Source organism: Stigmatopora argus, chromosome 16 (assembly GCF_051989625.1).
Source record: "Stigmatopora argus isolate UIUO_Sarg chromosome 16, RoL_Sarg_1.0, whole genome shotgun sequence".
Taxonomy (NCBI): Eukaryota; Metazoa; Chordata; class Actinopteri; order Syngnathiformes; family Syngnathidae; genus Stigmatopora; species Stigmatopora argus.
Window position 1 is genome coordinate 1,842,453 of NC_135402.1, and position 15,968 is coordinate 1,858,420.

At 37.1% G+C, this 15,968-nt stretch overlaps 1 protein-coding gene across 3 annotated transcripts in view; it reads left to right on the top strand.

Annotated features, from left to right (window-relative positions):
• LOC144090555 (uncharacterized) overlaps window positions 1–15,968 on the top strand; it is a 26,169-nt gene continuing 10,201 nt past the window's right edge. For all 3 annotated transcript variants that reach the window (XM_077622128.1, XM_077622129.1, XM_077622130.1), the window contains exons 1-5: window positions 1–2,359; window positions 2,434–2,512; window positions 5,776–5,870; window positions 7,990–8,089; window positions 10,441–10,528. The gene's annotated coding sequence lies outside the window, so the exon portion shown is untranslated. The remainder of the gene's footprint in view (window positions 2,360–2,433; window positions 2,513–5,775; window positions 5,871–7,989; window positions 8,090–10,440; window positions 10,529–15,968) is intronic.

Genomic DNA, 15,968 nt, shown 5'->3' on the forward strand with positions numbered 1-15,968 from the left:
ACTTTGTTTGACATTAACAATTTTTCTATATTTTTATGTTTTATAGAGCGGATAAGCGGCCCAGAAAATTTAATGAATGCTTTATATGTCGTCCGGATTTATTTTTCATTTTAAATGACCATGATTTTGACCCTTCTTGCTTGAATTTTTGTAACAAAAGTCATCAACTTAGTATTTTTTATTTTATTTAGCAGGTTTTTCAGGGTGGAGGTGAGTCAAAGCAGTTTTCTAGTTGTTGTTGTTGTTGTGTATTTCTCATAGAATACTCCGAATTTCAAAGGACAGTGACCAAAAGGGGGCAACATTTAGCTGCTCACAGATTTAGGTTTGGGTTGTCACCTACGCTAATGTTTTCCAGCCAATTCAGGCAACCTATATCTCTGATTATAGCCAATGGCTACATTAATTGTCATGTCAGTTTAGCAAAAAATGAAGTTAACTTTGAAATGGAAATACTAGCAAACAAAAAAAAAATAAAGCAAATGAGAGGGAGCGAGAGAGAAAGAAATTAGTAACCCTGCTGGTTGCTATACATATGATCGCAAAAAGTGCAGCCATTATTTATGTGCTCACATATTGCATCAGAAATAATAATTGAAGAATATTTAAGACTCAATTCCCCAAATTATATTCTCATCATCACTGTCCCACTCAAAAGATTTATTTGTTTTTCTTAATGTTGTTCTGGTGGACTCGGGCCTTCAATTTATTTGAAGGGGCGACGAATAAATAACACGTTTTTTACAGTTTAAAAAGATACAGCTCTATCATTTCAACATTGTGCAACATTAAGGTGAGTCAACGTCAATACATTCATTTTTTGGGGTATTAATATGGTGTTAGGAAAGGATTATAGGTACGGTGCCCCGACATGATGAACATAAATTGAGTGCAATTCTTGGCTCATATCACTGGCTATGGCTTTGGTTGAAAAGTGTTGTTATTAATTTTTGGAGTTGTTTTTAATCAAGAGTTTTTTTTTGTTCAGCCCCGCTCCAAAAAATCTCTCTGAAGGAGCCAGGCTTCCTGCTCTTAGTTCCCAGAGTTCCCGGCTTGCGCTAGTAGAATGCTGGGAATATCCGGAGAGGAAGGGGAAGTGACATCACGAGGCTGACCTTCCGCACCGGCCCGTATCACCTGCCCCTGCTTGGACGGCAGCTTTGCCTCACACAAACACACACACACACACAACACACAAACACACACTAGTGTGCACAGACGAGCAGAGAGAGTGACAGCTTATTGTATGTGAGTTCCCACGGTGAGTGGCAGGAAGTGATAGCTTGGATTGGTCGCATGGAAACTTTCCAATGCCTTGGAACTGGCTGAGCATAACACGCTGTGTTTGACATTATGTTACACTACCTTTGTGCTTTCAAATTGGGTTTTGTCTATTAAATACACCCGTCGCTAAGGTTTCTGATAACCAGCTCTCAAATTTCATGTGCAAAGGAGAGGGTTTTTTCATGGATAGCTGATTCTAATGCAGATGTTAAAGTGGCAGCCTGTGGGGCCAAATCTGGCCCGCCGCATCATTTTGTGTGGCCCGGGAAAGTAAATCATGAGTGCCGACTTCCTGTTTTAGGATCAAATTAAAGTGACGAGTGTAGATGTATATTACATTTCCTGATTATTTTCCCCCTTTTAAAATCAATAATTGTAATTTTTTAAGCCATTTTTTTCTGTGTTTTTAGTTCAAAAATCATTTTGTAAAATCTAAAAATATATATATAAAAAGCTAAAATAAACATTGTTTTAGATCTATAAAAAAATTGAATATTCAGGGCTTTTAATCCAGTTTTGTTAATCCATTTATTAAAAAAAATCTAACTATTATATCTAAAATGGTCCGGCCTATGTGAAATCAAGTTGACGTTAAAGCGGCCTGCGAACCAACCCGAGTCTAACACCCTTGTTCTAATGCATATTAGACATAATGGTAAGCAAAAAAAAATTAGACACATTATTTGTAAGGGCAAATAAACTGTTTAGTGGAGAAAAATAGTCAATGATAGGAGTTTTGTATAGTCAACTTTAAAGGCCAATCAACGTGGCTTCTCTCATTCCCTTTCAATGTACTTGTGTTGTGTATTTTGAACAAAAAAAATAACCACACTAACTGTAATCACTGTAGGTCATAGGGGTCAAACTCATTCCAGAAAGGACCAAGTGGGTGCATGTTTTTGTTCCACACCTTTTCAATTAAATCTGTTCTCTTACAGCTATAATCAGTTGATTGCAGTCAGGTGCTGCTTCTTCCAGCAGACCTCCTCATTGGTCTAACTGTCTGCAGTGTTTCAGTAGGGAGGAAAACCTGCAACCACTTGGCATTTTCTGTTGTCAGTTCGACAACAGTCATGTAAGTGTTTTCGCCTATTGTGTCCCTTCCCTCATGTGATCAGGTATGAGTACTTTAAATTTTTTTTTTTTTAGGGCACTCCACGGGCTCGTTTGCTTCCCTGCATTTGGGTCCTCCTCTACGTTCCACCCTCGACGTCGCCCATACGCAACAGTAAGTTGAATAAGTAACCCATTTATTCAGCCTTAGGGTAGCTTTCCGTAAAGCGCTGGTGTTCCGCATCCATTCAACACAGATGGGCATCAACACATGTCCAGGGGGGGGGTAGCGGACTGGGGGGAGTGTACAGAGTGCTGGGAGGGTCCCAAAGGTTGCGTTTTTGACGGGTCCGAGGGGGTGATGGCGGGGGGGGGGGGGGGGGGGGGGCGGTGCTGGAGTGGTTGCACGACTATGATGACGATGATAGCAAAGGGCTGAAGGAGGAAGGCTCGTGTGTGGTGGACATGTTATTATGCGGGATGACAAAAGGGGGAGAGATCCACTGCTCAGCTGCTGCTGCTGAGGATGATGATGATGATGATGATTTCCTTTTTAGGTTCCCCAACACACACACACACACACCATTTTTTTTTGCTTCTTTAAGTTCATTCCACTCCCGCATACAAATGCACGCACACAAACACACCGTCTGATTATAGTCATGATAATTAGTTGTTGGTGGTGCTGCAAATTTTTATTTATTTTTAATTTGGGGGGTTAAAATGTTAGTGAATCGATTTCAAATCACATTATTTCAGGTGGTCGTATTAGAAAATAATCCGATTTTGACAAATAGAAAGTGTTTCTGTGATGAATGTGAACCTAAGAATTGGGGATGAGTGATGGTGTGGCTTTTCTAAGGGTATCCTGATTAGAAAAGAATCCAATTTTGACAAATAGAAAGTGTTGACAACAAATTTCTGTGATGAATGTAAACCTAGGCATGAGGATGAGTGATTTGCATGTTCTCCCCGTGCCTGTGTGGCTTTTCTAAGGGTATCCTGATTAGAAAAGAGTCCAATTTTGACAAATAGAAAGTGTTGACAACAAATTTCTGTGATGAATGTTAACCTAAGGATGGGGATGAGTGGTTTGCATGTTCCCCCCATGCATGTGTGGCTTTTCTAAGGGTATCCTGATTAGAAAAATAATCCAATTTTGACAAATAGAAAGTGTTGACAACAAATTTATGTGATGAATGTAAACCTAGGCATGAGGATGAGTGATTTGCATGTTCTCCCCGTGCCTGTGTGGCTTTTCTAAGGGTATCCTCATTTGCTCCCATAGCCCCAAAAACATCCAGATTAGGCTTCTTGAAAACTTAATTGTCCTTCGGTATGAGTAAACATCTCGTTTTACACTGCGATTGACTGACAAACAATTCAGAATGTGCCCTCCCTGCTGCAGTAGGCTCCAGCACCCCTGCGAACCTTTCGAGAATAACCGGAACGGAAGATTATGGATTGAATAAATGAAACAGTGTCTCACAGGACCTAAAAATGTTCAAATTAAATATGAAACAGACTCCAAGGTCGGTCACATGAGAAACGTTTCTGGAGACAAATTGATTTTATCGCGCGGGATTTAATGATGTTTAAGCCAACAAGTGTCCATGAAAGCTGCGAGTGCTTTTAATTAGTGCTTTTCTTGCAAAGTTGCGCCGCTTGTGCCGCTTTGAGAAGAGGAGGTGACAAATAGAAGCAGCTCATGAATGAAGCTCTTTTCTTTGCTTTGTGGACCAACGGCGTACGTATGCGCCTCACGTTCGGGACAAACATGCTGAGCTCGGCGCTATTGCTCTGTGCTATTTTCTGCAGAAACCTGTGCACATGCTCAAAATATTCCTCTAAAATATGATGCGTGATGAGAATATAAGCCTTATCCAAATTTGGGGACTTTTTAGGGGACATTGAGGGTCATCCTGTAGCATAAGTATACAAATCACGCAGACTACATTCAAAATATTGACATTTTCCAAATGGTATACTATACAGCAAGGGTGTCAGACTCGGGTTGGTTCGCAGGCCGCTTTAACGTCAACTTGATTTCACATGGGCCGGATCATTTTAGATATAATATTTAGATTTTTTTTTTATAAATGGATTAAAAGAACTGGATTAAAAGCCCTGAATATTCAGTTTTTTATAGATCTAAAACAATGTTTATTTTAGCTTTTTTTATATATATATTTTTTAGATTTTACAAAATGATTTTTGAACTAAAAACACAGAAAAAATGGATTAAAAAAATACAATTATTGATTTAAAAGGGGGAAATCAGGAAATTTAATATACATCTATACTCTTCATTTTAATTTGATCCTAAAACAGAAAGTCAGTACTCGTGATTCATGTTTATTTTAGCTTTTTATTTTATTTTTATATTTAACAAAATGATATTTGAACTAAAAACACAGAAAAATGGATTAAAAAATGACAATTATTGATTTAAAAGAGGGAAAATCCGGAAATTTAATATACATCTATACTCTTCATTTTAATTTGATCCTAAAACAGAAAGTCGGCACTCATCAATTACTTTCCCGGGCCACACAAAATGATGCGGCGGGCCAGATTTGGCCCCCAGGCCGCCACTTTCACACATGTCCTATACAGTATAGACTATCGTATCTTACCTTATCTAATCTTACCTCATCTCACTTGTGAATAGAATCCTATAGATAATCAGACATGATTTGAAGTGTGAAATATGACATGTTTATTTTCACTCCATCAAAATGGCAGTCTAATTTTCCTTTTCACCGCTTTATGCCATCACATTCAGCAGGAGCTCCTTCATCACTGCATCCTTCGTGTGTATGTGTATGTGTGCACGGTTGGGGGGGTGCTGGAGGCAGGACAATGGGCTGTAAGGGGGCTGAGTGAATAGCACCATTGAGTGTGCTCAGCCAAACAGAAAAGCATCTTCCATCTCACTTCAAACCGCACAGTTTCACTCTGTATAAGTAGGCCTTTATTCTCTGTAATTACTCCCTGACACACATGCGCGTACATGAACACACACACCCTGACGCGCACACATGTACAAATTTACAGTATTTGTACTTGAGCGCAAACGTACCGTACATTTTCACACGGCTATTTCCCAAATACATCCCCAGATCCGAGTCAATATCTGTAACGATAAAACACCAAATTTATTAAACACAGTTTTTTGTGTGAAATTTTAACACATTTTTGTGTGTGACTTTTTTCCTCCTATGGGAAGATTTAGTTTTGTGCATTGGATATTCTTTATATTTCTTGAGACATTTTTTCCAATATTTATATAGATATTGTGCCCATATTCTATAATATTTTATATTCCATGCTTAGTGTGCAGTCAATTGATCTGTTTTAGGACGCTCCAATGAGTCAATTGAATTATTTGTTGACTTGATAACCTTCCTGACAGCACTTCTTTTCATTTTTATCCAGATTTGGGACCGGAATGGAGTATTAAACCACCAACCGTAAAACGAAGACCTGTGCATGATGGACAACAAGCCACTCAACTCCCAACTTAAATACCGGTAAGAATTACATTCCTTTTATCTATATGGCCAAAACCCACTTTTCTACTATAGCGCCACCCCAAAAATGAACATTTTTCTGGAACTACAAATCTCACCCATCTTTCTTTTTAATTTGATCGTAAAGTAGCAACAAAGATTCCCATGCCACTTAATATATGTACGGAGGAAGGTTTTATGACGGCGAAATCGAGGCGTCCGGCGTAAGCCGATGAATGCCAGCGTTCAAAAACAAAGCTGAGCCATTTTCGTTCCCAATGGCAGCAACAGATGTGCCCCAATGTGTTAACAACCTAATTCACGGTAAGCCCCTTTGGACAAGGGGCATTATAGTAACCGGGTTGCCAGACGACGATAACCAGGGATGCGGCATCATCCGCGATCTGTCAACATCGCGCTGGGACATTTAAAGTCGTTAGCCTACATCCAGCGCCATTGTGCTAAGCCACGCACAGAATCAAATTTTAAATCCATTCTTTTTCATTCTTGCGACATGCAATAAATGCATCAAAAATATTGATACATTCACCTTTATTCTCTCAAGAGGGTGGTACCGCAACCGAACAGGGATGGGATTTTCCCTTACTTCATACATTCATACACAGTAAGCTATTTGTTATGAACCGGCAAATAGAAGATAACGACAATGTTGCAAGTCTTCAAGGACACATCCGGCTACAGGACAGAGCTCTACGTAGGGGAAGCTTGAGACTCATGGAGTCAAAATACACATTTCAATAAGAGACCCACTTCAATACGTAATAATAATAATAATCCTGATGCATCCATACCATTTAATCTTTAATCAACATTGTAAAATTCACTCTTACACCTGCCCCTCCTTTTGCTACCCTTGATTAAACTTATTCTCAAGTAATACACTGCCAAAAATATATATAATTATTAATCCAAAAATAATACTAAAAGTCCCACACCTACACAGTCCAGCTGGGCAGGGTCATGACACAGTGCTCCCTATCTTGATGTGTGTGTAGGTCACAGTAAAAAGGGTGCAATATTGTCTTGTGTGTGTGTGTGTCCATCTACCTGTCATACCACAACCCCAAAACTTTACCATATCCCATTAATAGATAAACCGGACAACCCCAACATGCCTGTTTTTTGCAGTCGATGCATGTGCTGGAATGGCATGAGATGCAAAGACAAAGGGAACAAGCAGCATGTATGTGCGCGCATGTGTGCATGTCAGGCTCGGGGGCGAGAGGGGTTGAAGTTCCATATGGGCGAACCCCCAAGCCCCCCCCACCCCCACCCACTACCCTGCCTTGCCTAACAAACAGGCAGATGTCAAATAGGACATGGCTCCCCTGATGGGGCACAGGGTCACACTACACAGGCTAAATAACACAAGAGCAGAGAGAGGGATGCCTTCCTGCCAAAAAAAAAAATCCCCCCGGCCCCCCTCGCCTCCCTTAAAGCACAATGAAAGAGATGTACCAACAGATGACACAACGCAACATGCCAATACACACGGTGACAGCATCCAAGTTGAGCTTCAGTGTGTAGTCACATTTGGGTTCATGGAATTAGGTTACCGTAATTTTTGGAATATGGGACACTACTATATACAACATTTGAGAATTGGCCAATGCACCAACACACCTGATCGTGAATATTTTGAAATTAATACATTGAAGGCTAAGCGAGGCTAATTTATTTGTAGAGCATCATTTAACACACAAAGTGCTTAACGGCACATTAAAATCAGCAAAATATTAAAAAAGAAGTCACGAAAAATAGGAAAAGTTGCAAAAACAGACAAAAACAATAAATACCGGATGTAGAAATAGAGACACTAATAAATGGATAAACCGCACGAGCCATATATTGAGGAGCTGGGAATCCCATATAGTCAACAATAGTGTTTTTAGCCCTAATTTAGGAGATTAAAACACATTTCTGGCATTTTGTCCACCTGTTACTTTCTTGTTGATAAGAGAGGCCACAAATGGAAAGTACCGATATGTGAGACGCACTATGTGGAGAAATCTGTCACCTCTCACCTTTGTAGCATGCAACACACACAGTAATTCTGCGGGTGCAATTTCTCTTTGTAAACCTGACCGTCTCCAAACGGGTTGCACCCTTCTCTCCACAGGGGGCAACGCAAGCGAACGCCGGGACAGGTGTGTGCGTGTGTTTGCGTGGCGACGAGGCGCCGTCCAAGACAAAGCGAAGGAATGGTCGCGCTCATGCGGGTACGTAAACATGCTCACACACACACACACACATTGGTGAATAGCCAGGCCTGCCGGGCAGGAGTAGGGTTACTTTACATACTGCACTTACAGCTGCCTTTACCACCGGGGTATAAAACGGATTTGAATGAGAAAGAGGGGAAACAGAGGAGGCCAGGGAGGAGGGTGAGGGGGGAGGTGATGTAGTAGAGGGGGGGTCCTCCCTTTGTGTAACAGGAGGTCTGCTGCTGTTCTGCCATGGCTATGGAGATGGAGGGAGTGGGGTCACTCTCTCTACCCCCCCAAACTCCCCCCTTTTACTATAGGCCAGCTATTCTGCCCTCCTGCGCCCCCCGCACCCCCTCACAACATTGCACTCCCTCCTCATCCTCTCTCCAGCCGGGGCCTTCCTCCTATTAGCATAGCAGCTGCCCGATGCAAGCTTGCAGGGTGGGGACCGGCCAGGTTGGTGTGTGCATATGTGCGAGAGTGGGTGGGGGGCCAAGGGGGGAGCGGGGGGGTCCAGTCAATGGCGGTCCGTCTGGCTGGTGAATAGCAGCTAAAGCAGGCCCCCACGAGCGAGACAATGGCGCTAGAGGGGAGGGGGGGGACGGGGTCGGGGTGCACCGGGAGGGGAGACGGGGTGTAAGAATGAGGCCGTGAATGGAGCGCCTTGTCGCCAAGCGCCATGGCGAGGAGCGCCCAATGAAGTGCGGGAATGAAAGAGGAGTTCAAAAAGGAGCGATGGAGAGACTGTCCTCACCACCTGTCTCGCTCGCTTGATCTTTTTTTTACTTCCCGTCTCACCCCCGAGCAGATTTTGGCTAGGCTTGACTGTTTTTATTTGTGCAGAGAAAGTGCACTATCAGCACTTTCATAGTGATGCACCAAGTAAAAAAACTGGATATTGTGGGATAAATATGTTTACTACAATATTTGACTATAATATTTCATACATTCCTTCTGAGGTGGCCCAGTGTCAGAGTGTTTAGCGCGTCAGCCTCACAGTTCTGAGCCCGAGGGCTTGATCCCAGACCCGGACTGTTGTGTGTGGAGTTGCATTTTTTTCCCCGGGTTATTTCCGGGTACTCCGTTTACCTCCCGCATCCCAAAAACCTGATGAACACTCTAAATTGTCCCCAGGTATGAGTTATTGGTTGTTTGCCTCGTTGTCCTCTTCGATTGGCTGGCCATTATTTCAGGGTGTCCGCTGCCTGCTGCTCATCGTTGGCTGGGATGGGCTCCAGCACCCCCTGCAACCCTCAGCGGTATGCAAAATGAATGGACAGGGAGCGATGCGGACTGTCGCGTGATCAAAGTTGGCTTGATGAGGGTTTCAATGTTGAACGTGTAACCGTTGGAAAAATGAGAAATTGACTGATGATTTGCATGTCATACTTTTCATGTGAGGGACTCTCAGCAAGACTATGAATATTTTATGAAGGGAGCCGACAATGACACCCAAGATTATCACACACTCGTTTGCAGCTGCCATGGCAGCATCCGTCCGTCTTCCTGCCCGTGGCAGACCGTTAGGCAGCAGTCATTTATTCCCAATAGCCCTTTCTCTTCCATTTTGAGCATTTCTGGTAGTTTTTATGGGAAAAAAAGCCTTACTATACATAGTCATTATTTAATGAAAAAAAGCCTTACGATACTATGTCGTTTTTTAAGAAAAAAGCCTTACTATACCGTCGTTTTTTAAGAAAAAAGCCTTACTATACCATCATTTCTTAAGAAAAAAGCCTTATTATACCGTCGTTTCTTAAGAAAAAAGCCTTACTATACTATGTCGTTTTTTAAGAAAAAAAGCCTTACTATACTATGTCGTTTTTTAAGAAAAAAAGCCTTACTGTACTATGTTGTTTTTTAAGGAAAAAAGCCTTACTGTACTATGTCGTTTTTTAAAGAAAAAAGCCTTACTATACTATGTCGTTTTTTTAAGGAAAAAAAGCCTTACTATACTATGTCGTTTTTTAAGGGAAAAAAGCCTTACTATACTATGTCGTTTTTTTAAGGAAAAAAAGCCTTACTATACTATGTCGTTTTTTAAGGAAAAAAGCCTTACTATACTATGTCGTTTTTTAAGGAAAAAAGCCTTACTATACTATGTCGTTTTTTAAGGAAAAAAGCCTTACTATGCTATGTCGTTTTTTAAGGAAAAAAACCTTACTGTACTATGTCGTTTTTTTAGGGGGAAAAAAGCCTTGCTATACTATGTCGTTTTTTATGGAAAAAAGCCTTGCTATACTATGGCGTTTTTTAAGGAAAAAAGGCTTACTATACTATGTCGTTTTTTTTATGAAAAAAGCCTATAAAAAGTACTATACATGGTCATTTTTTCCAGAAAATGATATGACACTGTTTTACAGCATCAAGATCCCAAAAATCACAACAATTCTACATTATCTTCAAAACATGGACATTGAGTTTGGAGGACAAACCACCTTGTGTAGCACGGTAAGCAAGCCACTATTTTTACCACATTCAATATGGCGGAACAATATGGGCGTGGTTACGCCTATTGTCGTATTTTAAGAAAAAAAGCCTTACTATACTGTCTTTTTTTAAAGAAAAAAAGCCTTCCAATACTGTCGTTTTATAAGAAAAAAAGCCTTACTATACTATGTCGTTTTTCAAGAAAAAAGCCTTACTATACTATGTCGTTTTAAGGAAAAAAGCCTTACTATACTATGTCGTTTTTTAAGGAAAAAAGCCTTACTATACTATGTCGTTTTTTAAGGGAAAAAGCCTTACTATACTATGTCGTTTTTCAAGAAAAAAGCCTTACTATACTATGTCGTTTTAAGGAAAAAAGCCTTACTATACTATGTCGTTTTTTAAGGAAAAAAGCCTTACTATACTATGTCGTTTTTTAAGGAAAAAAGCCTTACTATACTATGTCGTTTTTTTAAGAAAAAAAGCCTTACTATACACTGTCGTTTTTTAAGAAAAAAAGCCTTACTATACTATGTCGTTTTTTAAGAAAAAAGCCTTACTATACCATGTCGTTTTTTAAGAAAAAAGCCTTACTATACTATGTCGTTTTTTAAGAAAAAAGCCTTACTATACTATGTTGTTTTTTTAAGAAAAAAGCCTTACTATACCATATCGTTTTTTAAGAAAAAAGCCTTACTATACTATGTCGTTTTTAAGGGAAAAAGCCTTACTATACTATGTCGTTTTTCAAGAAAAAAGCCTTACTATACTATGTCGTTTTAAGGAAAAAAGCCTTACTATACTATGTCAATTTTTTAAGAAAAAAGCCTTACTATACTATGTCGTTTTTTTAAGAAAAAAAGCCTTACTATACTATGTCGTTTTAAGAAAAAAAGCCTTACTATACACTGTCGTTTTTTAAGAAAATAAGCCTTACTATACTATGTCGTTTTTTAAGGGGAAAAAAGCCTTACTATACTATGTCGTTTTTTTAAGGGGAAAAAAGCCTTACTATACTATGTCGTTTTTTAAGGAAAAAAAGCCTTACTATACTATGTCGTTTTTTAAGAAAAAAAGCCTTACTATACTATGTCGTTTTTCAAGAAAAAAGCCTTACTATACTATGTCGTTTTTTAAGGGGAAAAAAGCCTTACTATACTATGTCATTTTTTAAGAAAAAAGCCTTACTATACTATGTCGTTTTTCAAGAAAAAAGCCTTACTATACTATGTCGTTTTTTAAGGGGAAAAAAGCCTTACTATACTATGTCGTTTTTTAAGAAAAAAGCCTTACTATACTATGTCGTTTTTTAAGAAAAAAGCCTTACTATACTATGTCGTTTTTTAAGAAAAAAGCCTTACTATACTATGTCGTTTTAAGAAAAAAAGCCTTACTATACTGTTGTTTTTTAAGGGAAAAAAGCCTTACTATACTATGTCGTTTTTTAAGGAAAAAAGCCTTACTATACTATGTCAATTTTTTAAGAAAAAAGCCTTACTATACTATGTCGTTTTTTAAGGAAAAAAAAGCCTTGCTATACTATGTTGTTTTTTAAGGAAAAAAAGCCTTACTATACTATGTCGTTTTTTAAGGAAAAAGCCTTACTATACTATGTCGTTTTTTAAGGAAAAAAGCCTTACTATACTATGTCGTTTTTAAGGAAAAAAGCCTTACTATACTATGTCGTTTTTTTAAGGAAAAAAGCCTTACTATACTATGTCGTTTTTTAAGGAAAAAAGCCTTACTATACTATGTCGTTTTTTAAGGAAAAAAGCCTTACTATACTATGTCGTTTTTTAAGGGAAAAAGCCTTACTATACTATGTCGTTTTTTAAGGGAAAAAAAGCCTTACTATACTATGTCGTTTTTTAAGGGAAAAAGCCTTACTATACTATGTCGTTTTTTAAGGAAAAAAGCCTTACTATACTATGTCGTTTTTTAAGGGAAAAAATATCCTTACTATACTATGTCGTTTTAAGGGAAAAAAAGCCTTACTACACTATGTCGTTTTTTAAGGAAAAAAGCCTTACTATACTATGTCGTTTTTTAAGGAAAAAAGCCTTACTGTACTATGTCGTTTTTTAAGGAAAAAAGCCTTACTATACTATGTCGTTTTTTAAGGGAAAAAAAGCCTTACTATACTATGTCGTTTTTTAAGGAGAAAAAAGCCTTACTATACTATGTCGTTTTTTAAGAAAAAAAGCCTTACTATACTATGTCGTTTTTTAAGAAAAAAGCCTTACTATACTATGTCGTTTTTTTAAGAAAAAAAGCCTTACTATACTATGTCGTTTTCAGAAAAAAAGCCTTACTATACTATGTCGTTTTTTAAGGAAAAAAAGCCTTACTATACTATGTCGTTTTTTAAGGAAAAAAGCCTTACTATACTATGTCGTTTTTTAAGGAAAAAAGCCTTACTATACTATGTCGTTTTTTAAGGAAAAAAGCCTTACTATACTATGTCAATTTTTTAAGAAAAAAGCCTTACTATACTATGTCGTTTTTTAAGGAAAAAAGCCTTACTATACTATGTCGTTTTTTAAGGAAAAAAGCCTTACTATACTATGTCGTTTTTTAAGGGAAAAGGCCTTACTATACTATGTCGTTTTTTAAGGGAAAAAGCCTTACTATACTATGTCGTTTTTTAAGGAGAAAAAAGCCTTACTATACTATGTCGTTTTTTAAGAAAAAAAGCCTTACTATACTATGTCGTTTTTTAAGAAAAAAGCCTTACTATACTATGTCGTTTTTTTAAGAAAAAAAGCCTTACTATACTATGTCGTTTTCAGAAAAAAAGCCTTACTATACTATGTCGTTTTTTAAGGAAAAAAAGCCTTACTATACTATGTCGTTTTTTAAGGAAAAAAGCCTTACTATACTATGTCGTTTTTTAAGGAAAAAAGCCTTACTATACTATGTCGTTTTTTAAGGGAAAAGGCCTTACTATACTATGTCGTTTTTTAAGGGAAAAAGCCTTACTGTACTATGTCGTTTTTTAAGGAAAAAGCCTTACTATACTATGTCGTTTTTTAAGGAAAAAAGCCTTACTATACTATGTCGTTTTTAAGGAAAAAAGCCTTACTATACTATGTCGTTTTTTAAGGAAAAAAGCCTTACTATACTATGTCGTTTTTTAAGGAAAAAAGCCTTACTATACTATGTCGTTTTTTAAGGAAAAAAGCCTTACTATACTATGTCGTTTTTTAAGGAAAAAAGCCTTACGATACTATGTCGTTTTTTTAAGGGAAAAAGCCTTACTATACTATGTCGTTTTTTAAGGGGAAATAAGCCTTACTATACTATGTCGTTTTTTAAGGGAAAAAGCCTTACTATACTATGTCGTTTTTTAAGGGAAAAAAAAGCCTTACTATACTATGTCGTTTTTTAAGGAAAAAAGCCTTACTATACTATGTCGTTTTTTAAGGAAAAAAGCCTTACTATACTATGTCGTTTTTTAAGGAAAAAAGCCTTACTATACTATGTCGTTTTTTAAGGAAAAAAGCCTTACTATACTATGTCGTTTTTTTAAGGGAAAAAGCCTTACTATACTATGTCGTTTTTTAAGGGGAAAAAAGCCTTACTATACTATGTCGTTTTTTAAGGGAAAAAGCCTTACTATACTATGTCGTTTTTTAAGGGAAAAAAAAGCCTTACTATACTATGTCGTTTTTTAAGGAAAAAAGCCTTACTATACTATGTCGTTTTTTAAGGAAAAAAGCCTTACTATACTATGTCGTTTTTAAGGAAAAAAGCCTTACTATACTATGTCGTTTTTTAAGGAAAAAAGCCTTACTGTACTATGTCGTTTTTTTAAGGAGAAAAGCCTTACTATACTATGTCGTTTTTTAAGGAAAAAAGCCTTACTATACTAGGTCGTTTTTTAAGGAAAAAAGCCTTACTATACTATGTCGTTTTTTAAGGAAAAAAGCCTTACTATACTATGTCGTTTTTCAAGGAAAAAAGCCTTACTATACTGTCGTTTTTTAAGGAAAAAAGCCTTACTATACTATGTCGTTTTTAAGGGGAAAAAGCCTTACTATACGATGTCGTTTTTTAAGGGAAAAATGCCTTACTATACTATGTCGTTTTTTAAGGAAAAAAGCCTTACTATACTATGTTGTTTTTTAAGGAAAAAAGCCTTACTATACTATGTCGTTTTTTAAGGAAAAAAGCCTTACTATACTATGTCGTTTTTAAGGAAAAAAGCCTTACTATACTATGTCGTTTTTTAAGGAAAAAAGCCTTACTATACTATGTCGTTTTTAAGGAAAAAAGCCTTACTATACTATGTCGTTTTTTAAGGAAAAAAGCCTTACTATACTGTGTCGTTTTTTAAGGAAAAAAGCCTTACTATACTATGTCGTTTTTTAAGGAAAAAAGCCTTACTATACTATGTCGTTTTTTAAGGAAAAAAGCCTTACTATACTATGTCGTTTTTTTAAGGGAAAAAGCCTTACTATACTATGTCGTTTTTTAAGGGGAAAAAAGCCTTACTATACTATGTCGTTTTTTAAGGGAAAAAGCCTTACTATACTATGTCAATTTTTTAAGAAAAAAGCCTTACTATACTATGTCGTTTTTTAAGGAAAAAAAGCCTTGCTATACTATGTTGTTTTTTAAGGAAAAAAAGCCTTACTATACTATGTCGTTTTTTAAGGAAAAAGCCTTACTATACTATGTCGTTTTTTAAGGAAAAAAGCCTTACTATACTATGTCGATTTTAAGGAAAAAAGCCTTACTATACTATGTCGTTTTTTTAAGGAAAAAAGCCTTACTATACTATGTCGTTTTTTAAGGAAAAAAGCCTTACTATACTATGTCGTTTTTTAAGGAAAAAAGCCTTACTATACTATGTCGTTTTTTAAGGGAAAAAGCCTTACTATACTATGTCGTTTTTTAAGGGGAAAAAAGCCTTACTATACTATGTCGTTTTTTAAGGGAAAAAAAGCCTTACTATACTATGTCGTTTTTTAAGGGAAAAAGCCTTACTATACTATGTCGTTTTTTAAGGGAAAAAAAGCCTTACTATACTATGTCGTTTTTTAAGGGAAAAAGCCTTACTATACTATGTCGTTTTTTAAGGAAAAAAGCCTTACTATACTATGTCGTTTTTTAAGGGAAAAAATATCCTTACTATACTATGTCGTTTTCAGAAAAAAAGCCTTACTATACTATGTCGTTTTTTAAGGAAAAAAGCCTTACTATACTATGTCGTTTTTTAAGGAAAAAAGCCTTACTATACTATGTCGTTTTTTAAGGGAAAAGGCCTTACTATACTATGTCGTTTTTTAAGGGAAAAAGCCTTACTATACTATGTCGTTTTTTAAGGAGAAAAAAGCCTTACTATACTATGTCGTTTTTTAAGAAAAAAAGCCTTACTATACTATGTCGTTTTTTAAGAAAAAAGCCTTACTATACTATGTCGTTTTTTTAAGAAAAAAAGCCTTACTATACTATGTCG